The sequence below is a fragment of the Bos mutus genome, chromosome 23 (assembly GCF_027580195.1).
Source record: "Bos mutus isolate GX-2022 chromosome 23, NWIPB_WYAK_1.1, whole genome shotgun sequence".
Lineage (NCBI taxonomy): Eukaryota > Metazoa > Chordata > Mammalia > Artiodactyla > Bovidae > Bos > Bos mutus.
This window is the reverse complement of record NC_091639.1, coordinates 16,447,374-16,468,821: the sequence shown is the minus strand read 5'-3', so window position 1 is coordinate 16,468,821 and position 21,448 is coordinate 16,447,374. Positions and strand designations below refer to the sequence as shown.

At 37.4% G+C, this 21,448-nt stretch overlaps 1 long non-coding RNA gene across 1 annotated transcript in view; it reads right to left on the bottom strand.

Annotated features, from left to right (window-relative positions):
- LOC138985114 (uncharacterized) overlaps window positions 1–21,448 on the bottom strand; it is a 43,646-nt gene that overhangs the window by 9,361 nt on the left and 12,837 nt on the right. Inside the window, exon 2 of the long non-coding RNA XR_011462379.1 lies at window positions 10,717–10,866. This is a non-coding gene — a long non-coding RNA (uncharacterized lncRNA). The remainder of the gene's footprint in view (window positions 1–10,716; window positions 10,867–21,448) is intronic.

Here is a 21,448-nt window from a genome sequence, read left to right as displayed (position 1 = left end):
CACAGATCCTCGAATCTCTGTGTTTCTGACAATCAGTCTCTTCCTAGGTTATACAATTACCAGCAAAGCTCCTTCAGGCAGGCCCATATATCATCCACGAACTCAGCCAAATATCACATACCATATGTCAATATTTCTGCTTAGATGTCCTAAATGTATTTTCAAACAATTTTTATTTGGAAGCTAAAGTGACTCTCAGACAACATTTCGAAAATATCTCCTTTCCTCTGGGCTCTATGCCTGTGTTTATAGATGTCCCTCCATAATTGAACATAGAGGGGGAAATGTACTTTTTATGGGGGTAATTTTTTCTCTTTCCTCCCGATTTATTCATCTGGGAAGAGGAAATGAAAAAATATGAGCCATGGAGTTGAACATACTATAAACTACATCTATTTTTGGCGGGCAACAGACCTATGCACTGTCTTCAGAGTTGAGCAGGAAACACTCACCACTTGGTTTCTGCTTTGGCTAGGAGTCCATGTAGCCTATTTCTCTAAATTGACAGCAAAGTGCACAAAGACAATATAGAAAACAAAGCAGATGCCAACAGCAGGGCGGACCCAAACTAATTGAATAATACTGCTATAATTTTTCAGCCTTTCCTTACAGGACTAAGCTTGCCTTCAGTGAAATCTCTTAAATTTTCAAATCCTATATACCATCTCATGGCTTCCCCGGTGGCTCAGCGGTAAAGAATCCACCCGCAATGTAGGAGATGCAAGTTCAATCCCCTGGGTCAGGAGGATCCCCAAGAAAATGGCAATCCACTCCGATATTCTTGCTGGGAAATTCCATGGACACAGGAGCCTGGCAGGCCACAGTCCACGGCGTTGCAAGTGCTGGTTGGACACAACCTAGCAACTAAACAGCAAACACACCATCTCAAAGCAAGAAACAAGGACATTCTGTGAACATCTGAGGATGAGTGAACTGCAGCTCTAACTGAATGGTGAGTGCTGTTAGGGAGCAAAAGGAGGTAACATTGAGAATATAAGTTCTTAGCTCCTAAAAGCAGGTATCTGAACAAACATTAAAAGAAATCATTTCAACAGTGTGAAATATATGCTTGGTATCTTGAAAATCAAATATTCATTTTGTGTACCTGATTATCAATTTTGTATGACTCCAAATGAAATGGAAAACAGAGTAAGGAACACGTATTCTTACTGGGAAAAAAAAATCCTTTTAATTTTACAAGAGCCTAAAGAGAAGGGTGCCATAGGAGGCAGGAGCGCAGAAAGGAAGTGAGTAAGTGCAAAAAGGAGAGCTTCTCAGCTTTAAGGGACGGACTAGGTCCAATGTCCGAGCTCAGAGAAGGAGAAAAGTACGCCTCTCCCCTGTTTACTTCCAAACCAAACTGGGTCAGAACTCACGGAAGCATCATAACTACAGCCACTCAGCTTCAAAAATGGGGAATAAATTTCTGTGAACTGGCATTTGAAACTAACCACCATGTTAAGCCTGCTTCTATGACAAATGAGTTCAAAATGGTTTACAAATGAACTTTCAGAACAAAACCTTTCCCAGGTAAGGGATCTCCTATAAAAAGGCAAGCAAAGGGGGAAAAAAATGTCCCCGAAACGAATTCTCCTATGCCTAGGAAAACTTACAGAGTTGTAAAAAGAGACAAGTTAAAATTTAAAATTATTGCAAGCCACCAAATCATACGTTTTGGGTAAAATAAATGTAGCCCTATAAATTGATGCGTTAACAAAGACTATGCTACATATTAATTTAAATGCCACTGTTCAATAACACCATGTACATAACTGCATTTGAATTTACGTAAACCATTCATGTGTTTACTGGTAAGCAGTGCTCAAAAAAATGTTTTTAATGGGTTTAAAGTGTGATTAGGTTTTCCAATTTTAGTGACAAAATTCTTGTCTATCATAATAACAAATCACTGACTACTTGATTTCATTTTAAAGTATCTTGGGGACTTCTCTGAAATTGTCTTTTTAGTCATGTGTTAGTTTATTCACGTGTTTATTATTTGCTTCTATAAGTACAGATTCCATGAGGGCAGGCACTTTGTATTGGGTACAGACACAGAGGAGCTGCTGAGATGAATGAATGAAATGAAACTATTTTCCTAGATCCATCTTACTCAAAAAAGTGTAAATGCTAAAGCTACAAATGGGATATTTAAATCTGCAGCTAATTGTTAGAATCATTTGAAATTTGAATTATTTCCAAAAATCTTTCAATTATCAGTAAGTCATTGACTTATAAATTCATGTAACTATCTTGATCTCTATACAAAGAAAGTCAGGTTTAACTATACATTTCTAAATATAATCCTATAAGGCAAATACTAAGGAAAACAATTCTATGCCCGTTAGTTTGATAACTAAAGGCCAACACAATATAACAGAGAAAGCTCTTGGCTTGAGAGTCAAGAGACCAAGATTCTCGTCTAAACATTTACTCACTAGTTGTGGGAGTTTGCGTGGCCATTTGACCTCTTTGAGCTAAAGTATGATCTGTAAAACATCAAGACCAGATATGATTATTAAGACCTATACTTGTTTTAAAAGTCTATCAGGACAATAAATTGTTAGCTAGAGGAAAACTGTACCATGCATATATGCATAAGAATAGTAAGCAACACATATAGTTCTTACCAAGTGCCAGGCATTCTCCTGAGCATTTACCAGCGATTAACACACAAAATCTTCACAAACTAGCCTGTGAAGGAGCCTTCATCCTCCCCATTTGCTTCTGGAAACTGAGACTAAGGACAACTAGACATGAATAGTTAACAACACCAAGTGACCCACTCTCTGCCGGCCCCTCATCCTCCTGGTCTACCACAGTCAGCTCAAAGCATGCCAGCCTTCTCCCTGGACCCAGAGCATGCAGCCCTTTTCTCATCTCAGATCCTTTGCACTAGCTGTTCTCTTTGCTTGGAGGATTCTTTCCCTGATCTTTGTGTGGCTGATTCTCTCTCAATGTTCGGGTCTCCTATCAAAGGTCATTATCCTGTCCTGATTCCTCTAACTAAAGTCATCACCACACTTAGCCACTTCTTTTTTTTCATAGTATCCAAAACCATCTGAGGTTATCTCTTTTGGTTATTTATGAATTTATTAGTGTGTTTATTATCTGTCTCCCCTAGCTATTAACAGAATATAAGTTCTACAAGGGCAGGGATTTTTCATTTTCTTCACTGTATCTTCAATACTGAGAACAGTGTAGGGTACAGCGTAGTTACTGATAACAGGAATTAAGTGGATGAGTGAATAAATGATAACATAATCAAAAACAATTTTCCTACATTCTTCTTAGTTGTTCAAAAAATGTGAATGGTAAAGTGAATCACAGGATATACTGAATGTCTGCTGTGCCATTTAAGTATTTTCAGACAATGGATGAAGGAGTTTACTGACAATATTTACTAGCATTTCTCAGAATTTCTGCTTTACCATCAACTCCTATCAAGATAATTATGTAAACATTTCTTTTTTTTAATTGAGCGTGTTCATTTCAGAGAAGAGTTCAGATCTTTTATTAAATCACCCAAGAAACTGAGTGACAATATGAATCATCAAAAACATTGAGCTCACCAAATTCAGTACTTCCAAGAAGCATTAAACTTTATATGAAAATTTATATGCTTAAAGAACGTAGCACAAGTGACATGCCACCCCAACCATGCTTCATGTCCTCCATGGGGAAGGTGGTATAATATCATTTTATCAATAGAGAAAAACCCTATAGAGGGAACAGTGAGCAAATCTGGAGTGCAGTCTGACTACACAGGGGGTCAGCTTAAAGAACACAGGAATCGCTGGACTCAAAGGACACAGAAGAATGAAAGGTTAAGGCCTTAACTGTTCTGCAAACTCTCACCCTCACTTCCATAAATTTAAGGTAGCTTTCAAAATCTATATATTAAGAAAAAATAAAATCTCAACTAAGAGGATAAAAAAATGAAACCAAGAGAAAGCAATACTAGAAGAAATTAGTGGATACCAGGACTGAAACGAATACATAAGCTTCCTGCAGATCCGGATCTTCACCAGAAGAAGGCCATATGTTGACACTAGCTTTTCTAGAATCCAGTGCCAGGGCAGGCCTTGGGGGACAGAGCCAGGAAGTTCAGGATTCAGAAGTGGCCCCGTCAAGCACCTTATTAACAACATGGATGAGGAGGGCACATGTAGCTCAGGGCAGGCATTCCTAGTTTTGAAATCCAAGAAACTCTTCTCCCATGGGTCCTGATTAAGATGGCGCTGGGTGATGAAACAAACCCAACATTCTTACACTAGATGTAGCATTATGTTTCATAAGACTGTTTCCTTATAAAATTACTCACTGTAGGCTGGGACATTGCACTAAAGAAGTAACTCAATAAAAGCAATTATATGAGGGGACAACAGCAATTAAGAAGTCAGTTAATGCAGTTCTCAGCTGGACCACATACTCTTACAGTGATGTGTGTGTGTTTACAAACATACTTTTGTTCAAGTGAGTTTTTCATAAAATTGGTGCAGCGGGGACCTTAAGGTGATATTCCTTAACATGGACCTGAAGCACAACTGTCCCACGCTTTGTCTTAGCTTGGAATCTTATACCTAAATTGGGATGGACTTTTAGAAGAGTTGGGCTTCCCTGATAGCTCAGTTGGAAAAGAATCCACCTGCAATGCAGGAGACCCTGGTTCGATTCTTGGATCATGAAGATCCGCTGGAGAAGACAAAGGCTACCCACTCCAGTATTCTGGCCTGGAGAATTCCATGGACTGTATAGTCTATGGGGTCGCAAAGAGTCGAACACAACTGAGCAACTTTCACTTTCACTTTAGAAGAGTTGTGTGCCTGCCCAACAGTATGGAGGGTGCACAGAAAGGCTTTCTCTTCCTCCAAGAAGATGTAAGACATTCCTAGGGATGTAATTTTGCATATGCAGATGAAGGAACCAAAAGTTCCCCAAGTTCTGCAGCAGAAGGTGGTGCGTGTATGCTCCGTAGTGTCCGACTCTTTGCAACCCCATGGACTATAGCCTCCGAGGCCCCTCTGTCCATGGGATTACCCAGGCAACAATGCAAGAGTAGATGGTTGCAAAAAGAGCCTGAAGATGAAGGTCGTTGTTGTTCAGTTGATAAGTCGTGTCTGACTCTTTGCAGCCCATGGACTGCAGCATGCCAGGCATCCCTGTCCCTCAATATCTCCCGGAGTTTGCCCAAGTTCATGTCCACTGAATCAGTGATGCCATCCAACCATCTCATCCTCTGTTACCCTCTTCTCCTTCTGCCTTCAATCTTTCCCAGTATCACACCTACTCCTTGGTCTTTTTTTTTTTTTTTTTTAAGTATCAGGAAAGTACCCTTAGAGTAGATAATCTTGAATAGCAGGCTGCTCTGTAGAGCACTGCTTACAAAATACATGCCAGGAGAACTAAATGAGCGAACTTACCACATAAGATCATAAATTATAAGGCAGTTGAATGGATAGCTTGGGCTTCCCAGGTGGCTCAGCAATAAATAATCCACCTGCCAATGCAGGAGCCACAGGAAATGTAGGTTCCATCCCTGGGCCACAAAGATCCACTGGAGGAGGAACTGCAACCCATTCCAGTATTCTTGCCTGGAAAATTTCGTGGACAGAGGAGCCTGGCAGGGCTGCAGTCCATGGGGTCACAAAGCATGGGACACTACTGAATGACTGAGCACGTATGCACACACGTGGATAACTTGCCAAGTTATTGACTTTTGTTTTGGAGTGGTGTACCTAGACCTTCTGTGGCAACAGACAGCATGGCTAGGTGTCTCCTAAGGCCACTGCGTTCATGGCACTCACACTATGCACTCTTACAGAAAATAAGGTTCTCTCTCTGCTTTGGTATAATACTCTAAGAGAATATTACATATATTTAATGTATTTACATGGTTGATTATCATATTTATATATTAACTTAGATTACTTAAATACATTATAATAAATATTCAATATTTAGCATATAATTCTTAAAAAAATAGAACTTCTGAACTCATCTCTAGGAATCTCATGCAGGATGTTGCTTACATTATCCTCTTAATGAGAAACTTTGCAAGAAATTTCTTTCTGGGATTAGTATACAAAATAATTGTACCTCTTAAACAAGAGGTCTATTTTTAAAACGCATGAAATCTGTGAACTATGGAATTTTTCAGGTTACAATTTTTCACTCAATTGTTGAAAAGTTTAGTGCTGATTTTTAGTCGATTAATACTTAAGGCAGTGTAGAGATTTCTGTAACACTCATTTAATAACCTTATCATTGTTTATCTTTAACTTTTAAAGTTTAAATCATTTTATATTCTGAGTGTTATGTTTTATTTTCTTGTTGTGTTTAAAGTCTCCTTTAAGTCTACAGTAGTATAATGGACTTGTCAAAACCTGTTTCGTCTTCAGGAAAAATACGGGATTGAATACCTGTTTTATTGGAAAAAAAAAAAAAGAAAGAAAGCTGGTGTACATTTTTAATCAGATGACTAAACCATATTTAACCATATAATTAGTCTAACATTTGGAGGAGGAGAAAATAAATAAGCCATGTGCTTAGTTGCTCAGTCATGTCTGACTGTTTGCAACCCCATGAACTGCAGCCCACCAGGCTCCTCTATCCATGGGGATTCTCCAGGCAAGAATACTGAAGTGGGTTGCTATGCCCTCCTCCAGGGAACCTTCCCAACCTAAGGATCAAACCCAGGTGTGCCGCATTGCAGGGAGATTATTCACTGTCTGAACCACCAGGGAAGCCCAAGAATACTGGCGTGGGGAGCCTATCACTTCTCAAGGGATCTTTTCAACCCAGGAATCAAACTGGGGTCTCCTGCATTGCAGGTGGATTCTTTACCAGCTGAGCTACCAGACAAGCCCCAAAATGGACTTCTCTATTATTAGTTTGGAACAGAATTAGTGATGTGGGCATCATTCCCAAATATCCTTAGAAGTTTAAAAGTAAAATTAAATTGACTTCTCTTAAGGTGTTGAGAGTTTTGAGGGAGAAGGAGGGGGGCTGCTGCTACTGTTGTTTTATCTAAAACTATTTGTGAAAAGTCTAATTGTGATTGGAACTAAATTCAAAAATGTTAGTACATATATAAATTAGTCTCATGTTATGGGACTTCCTAAATCATTTGTTATAGAATATGAATCATTTGTGAAAGTATTTACTTTTAATATCTTCATTATTTTACACTATATCATGCAGAAGTAATTTTATTCAACTATTACATACGTTTCAAAATGCTCAATAGATTTGTCATAATCTTATTAAATGTTTTGGCAGTCACCAGAACACAGTAGGATGAATTTAACAAAAATATGAATATGTTGATTTTTTTAAAAGTCTTACAATATTTTGTAACTCAAGTACTCCAATTTAACTCACAGTTTGAATAGGAAGAGTGTGAAGAAGATTTCACAAAAGTTTAACAGGAATAGTTTAAATAAAAATATTCAAACAAATTCCTTAAATTTCAATCCCCAAATTTCCAATATAGCCATATTTTTAAGTGTTGATAGCAGCATCAATTTTCTATTTCAATGTTTTTATAACAAATATTGAATAACATATAATGGTTTTGTCTCGTTACATATGCTTTATCACTTTAAGATTTTATTTTTTACTTCCATCAAACGATATACCATTTTCTTTACTGTCAAATACAGTTTTCAAGTATGTTAAATGACATATGCAGATATGTAGATATTTTCAATTCAGAAGATGAGGTAACAAGAGAAAAAAAATTTGGGTGAAACTGTCCTTCAAATTAAAAATGTGCTGAACAATCACTATACAAACATTTTGGAAAAGACAGAAATTGGTAGAGAATAAAAAGCAAATGCAAATGAACAGAATTAAATTGGGAGAGAAAATTAACCTGTTTAACCAAATATGCTTGAACTTCTAAGAAGCAACTGTGGGGTCTCTTTAGGCCTTCTAACAGATAAGAGGTGGCATAGAAATAATTTCATTAGTAAAACCAAGCTTTAGGCAGCAAAATATTCTTTGCTTTTTTTCATGGTAACAAGAACAGCCAGGTATGATTTTCAGTTCAGTTCAGTTGCTCAGTCATGTCTGACTCTTTGTGACCCCATGAATCGCAGCATGCCAGGCCTCCCTGTCCATCACCAACTCCCGGAGTTCACTCAAACTCACGTCCATCAAGTCAGTGATGCCATCCAGCCATCTCATCCTCTGTCGTCCCCTTCTCCTCCTGCCCCCAATCCCTCCCAGCATCAGAGTCTTTTCCAATGAGTCAACTCTTCGCATGAGGTGGCCAAAGTACTGGAGTTTCAGCTTTAGCATCATTCCTTCCAAAGAAATCCCAGGGCTGATCTCCTTCAGAATGGACTGGCTGGATTTCCTTGCAGTCCAAGGGACTCTCGAGAGTCTTCTCCAACACCACAGTTCAAAAGCATCAATTCTTCGGTATGATTTTAAGATGAGACTAATTCCACAATCGTATATAAAAAATCAGGTGCATTGCCTTCTATCACATTTTATCTAGTACACAAAAATTTGTGCTCTAGTTTAGGATGTTGACACAGAAGTTTTCTACATTTTCCTCATTGCTTGTTTGTGTTAAATCCTAAGCTTATACAAGAACAACATGGTTTTAAAAAAATCAAGACTTTTTCAGGTAGTCCTAGGATAACTTGAACACAAGCAGTAAATTTGGTCTTTGTGATCCCAGTAGTCAGTAGAATGAACCTTATGCAAATACAGGCCTGAGAAAGTGAAATTATCAACCACATACAAAGGAAAGGACACCTTGAATGTCATTTGAGATACAGGCACTCTAAGTATACAGCTTAAAAGCCCTTTAAAAATAAAATTTACTGTCATATTTTACTGTAATCACTGTCAGCAAAATTGGCAAATGGTGTTAAAATAATGGACTTGCTCCAGTGCCATTAATATAACTGAGTATAAACAGCAACTGAATTTTCCCATCGTCTCAAAAACTATGCAACTTCTGCTTAGGACCTGAATTAATTACTTGAAGACTGTTGGATATAGTACATATGTTATTAACCTTTAGCAAAAAGCTATGCAACAACACAAGGACCACCTTTACAAATAAACAAAGATTAAAAAAAATAAAATAAGTATTAAAAAAGCTGTCTTTCAAAAGAGAGCAAAAACTAAAAAATCAAACTCCAGTTTTGTTTTGGTTTTACTAACAGACGATTCATCTTTCAAATTAATTCCATAGTTTTAGGTCTCTAACTAGATAGTTTTATGATCTTAACCAAAAAAATTACTTACTTTATCTTATTCTCACTTTCCTTGACTCTAGGATATTCAAGAAAACAAGTCCAGAGATAGAAAAATGTTAGTTTTCAAAGTTTTGTCCTCAGAGAAATGAGATTTAAGAAAATATTTCCCAAAGGAGGAGGAAAAGAGCAAGTGTTTTAGAAATGAGCAAAATAAGTGCATTTAGGGGAGTGGACAAAAATAGTGAAAAAAGGAGCAGCCCAGATGACAGAAGACAACCCAGAATCAAAGCCACAAAGGACATTGTTTCAGGAAAACTCACTGTGATCTACAACATGAACATCTACAGAGATGCTATAGAGAATGAACACTGAGCAAAGGCCAGCATATATGGTTAAAAGAACGTGTCAATGGCATTCTAGAACAGTCTCAGGGAAGACACAGAATTAATTCAAGTCATAAGGATACAGAGTAGACTCGCAGATGAGAAATGCTGACCATTCATTCTAAAACTGTGGTAGTAAAAGACAGAAATGTCAGAGCAGCAGCTACACATATGATAATGATAAAAACATATCATTATATTATTCTCAACTCTCCTCAGTTTTAGGAATATTCATCTTTGCCAGATGATTTATCAGTTATTTATTTCAATGACTTTTTTTCACTTAATTACTATTCTTAATATGATATTCTATGTTATTTAAAATCTGCAAAGGGACCTATTTATATAGATTTAGTGCAAATTCCAAAATAATGGGACACTTTAAAAAGAGGACTTGAGCTACTTTCATTTAAAGGCAGGTCAACCATTGTGATTATCATGTAACAAACAACTAGTACAGGTATATACTAGTTAAATACTCTTCACAATTAATTCTATGATGTTTTATAAAGCATTGTGTTTACATTCTATTTTTAAAACTCAACTTGAGTTACATGTACTTCTACTGAATTACTGCAATAAATTCAAATGAGATTAAAAAGTACACTATAAATAAAATCTAAAGAATATGAAAATTCACTTAAAAGACACTAGGCAATACAGTAAATAATATTCCTTTCTAAATGTAATACTACACTTAGAAAAAGGATTAATAAGAAATAGTCCTAAGATATCTGTAAGGTGTCTCTGGCATGCTTACTATGTGATCCTGTGGTTTCTAGTTTCCCCCTGTAGAAATTTTAAGAGAGCCCCAAAGTGGGGTGACTGGTTATTGAATGGCTTTTTCATTCAATTAATAGTCACATTATCACTGTTAATATACACTGAGATCCAACACTATAAGACAAACATATAATATTCTGCATTTGATTGTTATGGAAGGGTAGGGAGAAGGGCATGGTGGGTAGGCAAAAGAAAGCACTGAAAAAGGTAAACCATCAGTCGTTACAGGGAAAGGTAAATTATAGTTGCCCAAGACATTTGTTGCTAATTATAACAATCATCTTCCTAGACCACAGGAGGATAATGATACTCAATCAAGAGCAAGTACTCACAATTTCCTCCCCAGGCTCCCCGGCCCCATCTGATTCAGTGTCTCTGTCCTTCTCCAAGTGGGATCGGATTGTTCTTTCTTGAATTAGTTCTAAACCATCCTTTAACCCTTTGTCCCGCCCATTATCAAAGAGCTCTTTGTCTTGAGCAACCTGTGAAAAAAATGACAAACTAAGAAAGGAAGGAAAGCCATCGATTCAAACTAGGAAGATACACATGAAGAATAAAAGCAAAATATATACATCTGAAAACCAACACGTTTGCCACAGAAGTAAATACAATATAATAAAAAAATAGTTATAATTTTCTTTATGCTACGTTGAATCATTCTTAAGGCATGTTACACAAGAGCATTTCTAAACTGTCCTTGATTTTCCAGTACAATTTTCATATACTTCTATTTGCATGTGAAATTTATTTACTCAAAATATACACTCAATTGTCTTTTTTTTTTTTTACAATAAAAGCAATTACTTAAGTATAAAAATAAATACAAATTAGCTGGATACTTGTATAAGGCATCAAACACCATGTTATATAATATTAGAAATATATAAACTAGAAAAAACTGTGTGCTCTGATTTGGGGTTGATAAATTATCAACAGACACTGACCACGTAAAGAAATAGATGATAAATGCTGACCAAGTGTTCTCAATCTTTAGTAGGATAGACCAAGATGAAGTTTAAACCGTAGGTGGTGCAAATTTGAGAATGAAAAAGAAATACTGATATGCTGGAAAAATCTGGAAAAGTAGTTAGGGGGTTTAGCTTAGTCTGTAAGAATAAATGAAATAGCCATTAATTATCACTACCACCTCCATCAATCACTGCCATTGTTGTCATCACCATCATCATCATCAATATTTTCAAAATCCCTACAGAGTCTCTGTTACCATAAAAAAAACCTCCATACACTGGGCAATTTATTGGCTGTCAATTCCAAATCCACTCTTCTTTGCCCACTCTCTGAGAATGGAGCTTTAAATATTTCTCCTTAGCAGCAAGCACGATCATTAGCTTTGTGAACAGAAGGTACTGGAGGATATTACAAAGGAGGGACTTGTCTTTTCCTACTTCCTGGTGAGAGTCAGTGTTTTATGTATATTTTCACATGTTTAAGGAAAAACTGTGCTGGAGACATAGGCAAATCCAGGTTGTGGGACTCCAAGCATTTTCGGGAGATTCCACTATAAGGATAAAACCAAATTATGGATATAAGATTGAATATTTATTTGGGATAAAAATAAATGGCAACAGATTTCAACATAGAAAAAACTGACATACCACAAACATTATAAACCAAAGGAGAGCAAACATTTCTATTCATAACCTAACAGACCCACCTCTACAATAAGTTATGCCTACATTTTTAGCTTCAACCTCTTTGTCCCTTTTGCAAAGATGCTAAATAACTAATTCAGTCTCCTTGAGCATAGTTAGCCAAAATTTATTTTCTTTCACTACTGATAGTTTTTCAATGATTTTTAGCTTCTTGATGCATTATTAGCAAACTGAAATAGAAGTTTTGTTGATAACTTGGAAAAACTCTCTCAAGCCTTGTTCATGTGAGTTAACAGCCAAAGTCCTAAATCTAAATATTTATTTAATGTAAACCTTATTTCTTCTCCATTAGCCACATGCTCCATTAGTCCATACTTCTCCACTAGACCATCCTCAGCACCTCAGGATATGTTCATTTGACCCTGATCCTTCCTATCCAGATGCTAGTGAAAGTAACTGTCAGCAGAAATCATTCCAGAAATCATTCCTAAACCAGGATGACCAGCAGTGATTTAACTATGCATGAAAGTGACCATGAATCCCATAAACTGATCCCAAGGTACCAAAATAATATTTTACATAAAGAAACATCTAGAGGTAACATATACGCTGATTATCCTGATAGTATATTATAGGTATACACACGTATCAAACAGCAAATTGTACAGTTTAAATATGTGCAGTTTACTGTATACTGAATACAAATTTGTTCTCTTAAGTAATGTATCAGTCAGAATCTTATCAGGCAACATAAAATACATGATGATTTGAGCAGAGAAGTTTTGATATAAAGAATACTTAACTAGTGAGTTTGTGAGTTCTCCCCCCTATAGTGCAAGAGGTCACTCTATGTTGTATGAATGCATGGCATGATACAACTGATTTCATAAGAGTCTTCGATCAGTAAAGTCTGCATTAACTATAAAAAGGAATGTGTGTGTGTATGTGTTGGTCAGTCCTGTCGGACTCTTTGTGACCCCACAGACTGCAGCCTGCCAGGCTTCTCTGTCCGTGGAATTCTCCAGGCAAGAATACTGGAGTGGGTAGCTGTTCCCTTCTCCAGGTGATCTTCCCAACAGAGGGACTGAACCCGGGTCTCCTGCATTGAAGGCCTATTCTTTACGGTCTGAGCCACCAGGAAAGCCCATAAAATAGTGAACTATAATGAAGAGTAATAATAAAGATATAAACAAAGCTCTAAAGAATAATATAAACTTGAGGGAGAGTACTCAAAGAGGAATGCAATTGGAAGGGGTGCCCTTCTCAAGGTTGAATTAAGACCTTATTAGAAAAGTTGGTCTTGCAGCCCACCACATAACAGGGAAGTTCACTGCATTGGCTAAACCTGAACTGGTCCACAGGTGCAGGAAAAAAAAAAAAGTAAATTAAAAACCTCTCCCAGCTGCAGGTGAAACCACACAGCACAGAAGGAGTCAAGGTGACTGGAGCACACTCGCTGTGGTGTGGTATCAGCCAGGAGTAACAGTGTCAGTGTCAGGAGGACTGCGAGAAACAGTCCGACAGGGTGCAGATGGGTCAGGGCCGTGGGATGTTGTGCAGAGGACTGGAGTATGGGAAGTCTGTTGACCAGAAGGACAGAGCAACACCTGGAGCACGTGGTGTCCGAGTCAGCGGGGCCACAGTGAGTGCAGTGGCCAGGGTGGTGAGCTCACGGAGGGACTGAGCGCTCGGGATGTGTCAGTGCCCTGCTGACAGCCATGCAGCTGGGGCGAAGAAGTGGCAGCACAGCAGCAAGGCTGGAACTAAGCCTGAAACTGGAAAGATGTGCAATGAGATCCATAAACTAACAAGTAAGCTTGTCACAGGTATAGACGTAGATATGTGTGTACGTGCATGCATAAATGCATATGCATTTACATAAAATTGTTCTTTCAGGGAACAGTACTTTCACATACACAGCAGTGTGTGTCCCTTCCTCACGACTCAGTTCTCCCACAGGGGGATGCAGGAGAATGTCACACATTCTCTTGCCACATGTGGGAATTGTTGCCAATGAGAATAGGGTGTGATGTGGCAGAGCCCATGTACCCTAGGCATTAAAATGGGTTTTGCACCACGGGATGGGCACTCCAACATTATGAAACTCAGAGCTTACAGAGGACTGTTGGCACACCTGCCATGCTCCTCTTTAGAGAAACCTTTGCTCCAGAATATAAGCAAATGCTCTCTAAGGATTCCATCCTCTCCCCTCGACATTACCACCCTGTAACACAAATATAAACAAATGGGTCTGCAGAGATCAATTATGTGTCTCTCTCCAGATGCCTTTATCTTCATGGTTCTATTCAGTCATCCTTCAACCCAGGTGCCAATGTTTTTTGCTCAAAAGCCCTAACTGCAAAAACTTGAGAATATACATAGAACACTGACTCCCACCAGAAAGAAGGAAGACAAGTCCCTCCTCTGTAATGCTCTCTAGTACCTTCTACTGACAAAGCATATTATCCTGCTCGCTGCAAGGGAGACATGCTTAAAGCTCCATTATAACAGAGCAGGGGCTTCCCAGGTGGGCTCAGGGGTCGAGAATCTCAGGAGACGCAGGTTTGATCTCTGGGTCAGGAAGATCCCTTAGAGAAGGAAATGACAACTGACTCCAGTATTCTTGCCTGGAAAATCCCATGGGCACAGGAGCCTGGTGGACTGCAGTTCACGGGGTAGCAAAAGAGTCGGTAATGATTTACCAACTAGACAACAGATCACAGAGCAGGTAAAGAGTGGATCTGGAGCTGAGAGGTAATAAACTGATAACTAAAATAGCTAATAAAGGAATGTTGTAAACTTTATGCCTATAAATCTGACAACTAGATGAAAATGACGAATTCCTTCAAAGACATAAACTACTAAAGCTTACTCAAGAGGATACAGATAATCTAACACTATTTGTTAAGAAGTTGCATTTGTAATTTGAAATCTTCCCACCAAAAAATCTCTATGTACAGATGGCTTTTGGGGCTTCCCTGGTGGCTCAGATGGTAAAGAATCCGCCTGCAGTGTGGGAGACCTGGGTTTGATCGCTGGGTTGGGAATATCCCCCGGAGAAGGACATGGAAACCACTCCAGTATTCTTATCTGGAGAATCCCCATGGACAGAGGAGCCTGGTGGGCTACAGTCCATGGGGTCACAAAGAGTCAGGCATGACTGAGTGACTCCGCACACAGATGGCTTTATTGGTCAATTCTTTCTTTACTAATTTATAACTAACATATAATATTATATTAATGTCTGGTATACAACACAGTAGTTATTTTTTATATTTGATATTATCATACATTATGAAATGATTATGATGATAAGCCTAGTTACCACCTGTCATTTTATTGGTCAATTCAATCAAACCCTAAAGAAAGAAAGAAATTCTACACAACTTCTAGAAATTTGAAGGTATTATTCTTATCAAGTGCTCAACTTCATGGACTATACAGCCCACGAGGCTCCTCTGTCCATGGCATTTTCAGCCAAGAATACTGGAATAGGTTGCCATTTCCTCTACCAGGGGATATTCCTGACCCAGGGATCGAACCTGCATCTCCTCCGTCTTCTACATTGGCAGCAGGATTCTTTACCATTTGAGCCACGACCACTAGGTGAAGAGAAGGTAGTACTTCCCAGTTCATTCTACAAACACAAGAAAAATAACTACAGAGCAGCATCCCTCATGAACACAGGTGCAAAAAAAAAAAAAAAATTAGCAAATCAAATCCAGTGATATATAATTTTAAAAATATAATGCATTATAACCAAATGAGATTTATCCCAGGAATACCAGTCTGGTTTCACACTGAAAATCGGTCAATATCATTCACCATGTAAAGTGACGTGTAAGTCACTCAGTTGTATCCAACTCTTTGTGATCCTGTGTAGCCCATCATGTTCCTCTGTCCATGGAATTCTCCAGGCAAGAATACTAGAGTAGGTGGCCATTCTCTTCTCCAGGAGATCTTCCAGACCCAGCAATCCAACCCGAGTCTCTTGCATTGCAGGCAGACTCTACTGACTGAACCACCAGGGAAGCTTTAGCTGATTTAAACACACACCCACACACAATTATAAATAGATGGAAAAATTTTTTAGCAAAATCCAAATCCATCCCTAATTTAAAAAAAAAAAAACTTTCAGGAAAGTAGCATTTCTCAAAAGGAAACTTTTTCAACAAGATAATGGACATCTACAAAAATGTACACTTAATATCCTCAGTTCAGTAATATCCTACTTAGTGGTAGAATACTAAGTGCTTTTTCTGTTAAAATCTTGAACAAAGAAATGATGTCTGTTTTTACCACATCTACTCATTATTTTACTGAAGTGCTAAGTCAATGTAATAAGACAAGAAAAACAAAATGAAAACCATCCAGATTGGAAACAAAGAATGTAAAATGTCAATATTTGCAAATGACACAATCACCCACAAAGAAAACCTTATGGAATCTACTCCCCAAATCTACTAAAACTAAAAATTGAGTGTAACACAGTCATGAGATCCTAGATCAATACTTAAATATTAAGAGTATTTTTATAGCTTAGTAATGAATAATCAGTTGAAATTGAAAGAATATCATTTGCATCAGTGTCAAAAATACAAAATATTAAAGTATAAACATGACAAAATGTGTACTTGGCCTATATAATGAAAACTACAGAACTCTGCAGAGAGAAAATTTAAAAAACCTAAGTAAATGAAGTGATATACTGTGATCATAAATCAGGAAAGACAATTTAAGATAGTAATTCTCTATAAATCGATTGAGAGATTCAATGCAGTCCCAATAAAAATCTCAGCAGGTTTTCTTGGAGAAATTGACAAGCTAATTCTAAGATTCATATGAAAATTCAAAACACCTAAAATTTTATTAGCTAAATTCAAGACTCATTATAAAACTGCAGCAATCCAGACTGTGTGGTATTAGCAAACAAAGAACTGTATCAGTGAAACAAAATAGTTACTTCAAAAATAAACCCACGGGAGCTCCCTGGTGGTCTAATGGCTAGGACTCGGTTCTTTCACTGCCTTGGCCAGAGTTCAATCCCTGGGTGGAGAACTAAGATCTTGCTAGTGGCATGGCCAAATATTAATAAATAAATCAAAATACCCCCAAACATATGTGGGCAATTTACTTTTAACAGTTGCAAGGGGAAGAAAGGGAAGTTTTTCACTATCCAGTGCTGGAAGGACTGGATATACACAATGATAAAAAATGGAAACCTTAAAAAAAACTTCTGACCTACCCTTCATACCACATATGAGTTTGTGGAGAAATTACAAAAAGAGACAAGGAAACTTTGGGGGGTGATGTTATGGGTTTTGGTGAGGGCATACACCACACACACATACACACATCAGAACAGCAACTTGTATGCTTAAAATATGTACCATTTGTTGCATATCAATTATACTTCAATAAAGCTGTTTTAAAAAACTAATACATTATCTATTATTATCAATTACTTAAGTGTCTTTTTAATACACACATTCACATACACAAGTACATGTTAGATATATTTAACAGACACTTGGATTCATAAAAGAGAACAGCTATTATCACTGTTTGCTGTTTCTAGTCACAAGTTTACATTAAGCACTTTATGAAAGACGAAACACTTCCACATGTGGAAAGACTGTTCCAAACGAAAAAGCACTGTCTTCGTGGAAACCAAGAAGAGATTTTGTGTGCTTGGACTTCCTTTCCTTGTTGCTTGGCTTCATTTAGTTGGTGAGAACAACACAAGAGATGCCCACACAGTTGTTCTTGTTGAGGATCAGCCAGGACCTTGACCCAAGTTTCAGAAATATAAACTCCCATAACTTGATCTCTGCCACAAGGATATGTAAAACAGTAGAATAAAGCACACTCTCAACTCTAAGGGATTTTAGATTGCTTCTATATTATAAGTGAAGAAATGGAGGCTAAGAAAGATGAAATTATTTATCCACATCTTGGTAAAGGCAGTTAAATCGAGAATCCCATGTTTGCTGTGATCAAATCCTGTGCTTTTTTCTTAGTATCCAGCACCATCCTCTGAGTATTTTCCTCGTAAAACACCCATTAATCATATTCTTTATAAAAATCATCTTTTTACATTTTGCTTAAATATTTTTGTTTAAGTACAATGAAAAATATTCAGGCAATCTTTTCTTTTGTCAAGCCCATCTGCAAACTCCAGATATAACCTTTTGGAAACATAGCTATTTAATTTATACACACTGGGGACAATGGCCCCTGATTTTGTTCCTATCTCCTTGTAACTCATTTTTCATTATCTGTGGTGAAGACAATAGTCTCTGTCCTTCATTTGGAATAACTGTTTTGAAATCCTCTTTTAAAACAAAAGTATCAGGTTAAGAGTAGCTTCTGTAACAGTAAACTCTTTAAATACAAGAAAAATATGCAAAATCCCAAGGACCTCTTAATCATATTACTACAATCCAGGTAGAATTAAATTAATTTAATTTCATATTTAAATATTCACTTTTTTCTTTCTGATTTCAAAAGTATTTCCTGTTCATGAAAAAAAAAACTACAGAAAACAGAGAAAAGCTTTAAAAAGATAAAAACCACCCATAAACTCATCAACTAGGTATAGCCATTATTAGTATTTGGCATTTTTTCAATTTTATAAATAGACATATAACTAAAGATGTTTAATTAACTAAAGAGGTATAGACATAGCTATAAAGACAAAAGCAGTGTCACAAATAAATTTAGTATATTCTCAATTACTGCATTATAATCCTTTCCTCATTACTAAAATTATTTGCAATATCTTTCTTAGGAAATGCTTATTATTCAGTCATTACTACAGTTGAGCAATTTGTAGTATAGCAATAATATGATACTGTACCATACCAGTTCATACTATATCAAAGTATAAATTATTATTATTTCTTCTCTCATTACTGGATATAGAAGTAATTTTAAGCTGTTTATATGCATGTTAATCTTCATCAGCATTTCTGATTTTTCTCATAGGACATATTTCTGGAAAGTTGACATTAAGTTTAAAAGTTAAAAATTGACCAAATGTAGATGATCATATAAGCTAATTCAAGGTTACATAAAGTTCTTCTTTAAAAAGACTGTGTGCCAAGTGCACTTGGAAAGTAAGAATGGAATGCATATAAAATGTCTTTTTCCATGCATAAGCATCCAGCAGGAATAGTAGCTATCTAATTTTAAACATTTTGCTTTATTTCCCTTTATAGTAATAGTGGAATAATATTTGCACACAAATTCCCAGTATCTGGACATTATGGTGCATTTGAAACTGAAAAACTGTCACTGCCTAAAAGACTAGTTCCTAGAAGATCTATTTAAGATAAATTTTTAATAAAGGCATAAGCATATGGTGTCACCATGGTGATAAAAGGAAGCTGGGAATACCGTCTGATAGAATATAGGTTGAATTAAAAAATAGGCGGGTGATACAGCAGAAGTTCAGCCAAAGAAAGGATCAGAAGCAAGAGCAGAGGGTTTCTCTAACGAAGGAAAAATAAAGAATCACTGAAGTATTAGATTTCGATTAAATCATGTGAGTGCCACATTTAGTTTTCTTTCTCTGTGTCTACTCATCAAACCTTTGGGCTACAGAATCAGTGCATAGTACCCCGTCCTATCAGTGGGCAGATCTCAAAAACAAGAGACATAACGGTCCTTTCCCAGAAAGCTTCTTACAGTGTACCACAGGGCTTTGTTGTTGCTGGACGCTAATTCTCTCAGGGCAAGGGGAGGGAAGGGTGAGCGGATGCTTCACCTCAAGCTGTTGGCAACAACCAGACATTCTCAAGGTATAATGAGAACACTGCCTGAGAAGATAGAACAAAAGGGACTTTAAAAAAAAAAAATAACGATTCTTTCCCCCTGTTATTCCTGGGGCTGAGAATCTGCATGGATGCTGTTTAGGCATAATAAGCTGGAGAAAATATTCATTCTTGTTTTTGCTCTCCTTAGATGGGAAGGTAGAAGAAAAGGGTGGAAAGAACACGGACCCCCCTCACTCTGTACAAATGTGACATCAGGACAAAGGCACTTAATTTCTCTCTTAGCTTCTTCATCAGTCAAACAAGGTTAATGCCTCACAGAGTTGTTGGGAGGATTAAAGACCCTGATAGAGCACTTAGTACATAATAAACACTAGGATGAATTTCAGTATTTATTATTACTGGTGTTATTTATGGATTAGCTTGGGAGATGCAAACATTTCCTAAGTATCATTAATCTGCATTCATACGGCACGAAGTGGGCCAAAACAGAAAACAACATGATAATTATTGGGAGAAAAGAAAGATTTTTAGGTTGGTCAGTGCCCTTTGATTTTCCTTAAATATTTCAATGAACCATGCTCTAAATATACCTGCCAGTATATACATCAACTTGCAGGATGAGAATTCCACTGAGATTACATTTCCACTCCTGAAATTGTGCTACCTTAGCTTACAAGATAAATAAGGCCAGACTTTTGTTCAAGATGATACCAGCACTTCCCACACATTAACGTTCATATGATATTACCTAAGGATCTTATTAAAACACAGATTTCTATTCAGTGGGTTTGGGGTGGGTCTTGAATTTCTGCATCTCTAACAAGCTTACAGGTGAGGCTGATGCACTAGCCTACACCACACACTAGGGCAAGGGAATAAACCAGTAGTTCTCAACAGGGGGTGATTTTGTACTCCCACGGAGTACTTGGCAACACCCAGAGACAGGTTTGCTTATCACAAATGAGGAGAGACATCCAGCGGGTAAAGGCCAGGAAGGCTGCTAAACATTCCACAATGCACAGGGCAGCCCTCGTCCTAAAGAATTGTTGGGCTCAAAATTCAGTAATACCCAAATATCAATGGAGCCCTGGACTAAACAAATCTTCACCACTTACTGTAAACCATTTGTTGTTGCTGTTTAGCCATTAAGTCATGTCTGACTCTTTACCATCTGAGCACCAGGGTAGCCCTTTTTTATTCATACCTAGATTCAGAAGTCAAAAAGAAGGAAATTGGGGGACTAGAAATATTAAAAGTGTGTTCATGCATCAATAACAACAACAATGAAAACCACAGAGCCTACAATGGGTCACCCCAACAGCATACCCTTCACAGTTACGAGTTATACTTCTGGCATGGAGACTGATAGTTTTGAAGCCACAGATCCTGGACATGAATGGGGAGTGGCCATGAGGTCCGTGAATCTGTCTGCCCTGAATAGACACAGGTAGCTGCCTGGAGATAGCAAGTGATTGAAAGGGTGGAGCCTATATTCCCACTACCTGCAGAGACAAAGGCCAAACCCCATCCTGTAAAAATGGCTCTACAATCTAGGCATGGGCACACTGCTTCAAACTGCCCTTTTCTAAACTAATATTTTCCTCTACTGGCATCTGACAAACTATTGTTTGACAAACAAAGTTTTGATTGATTAGGATGGAATCCATCAACAT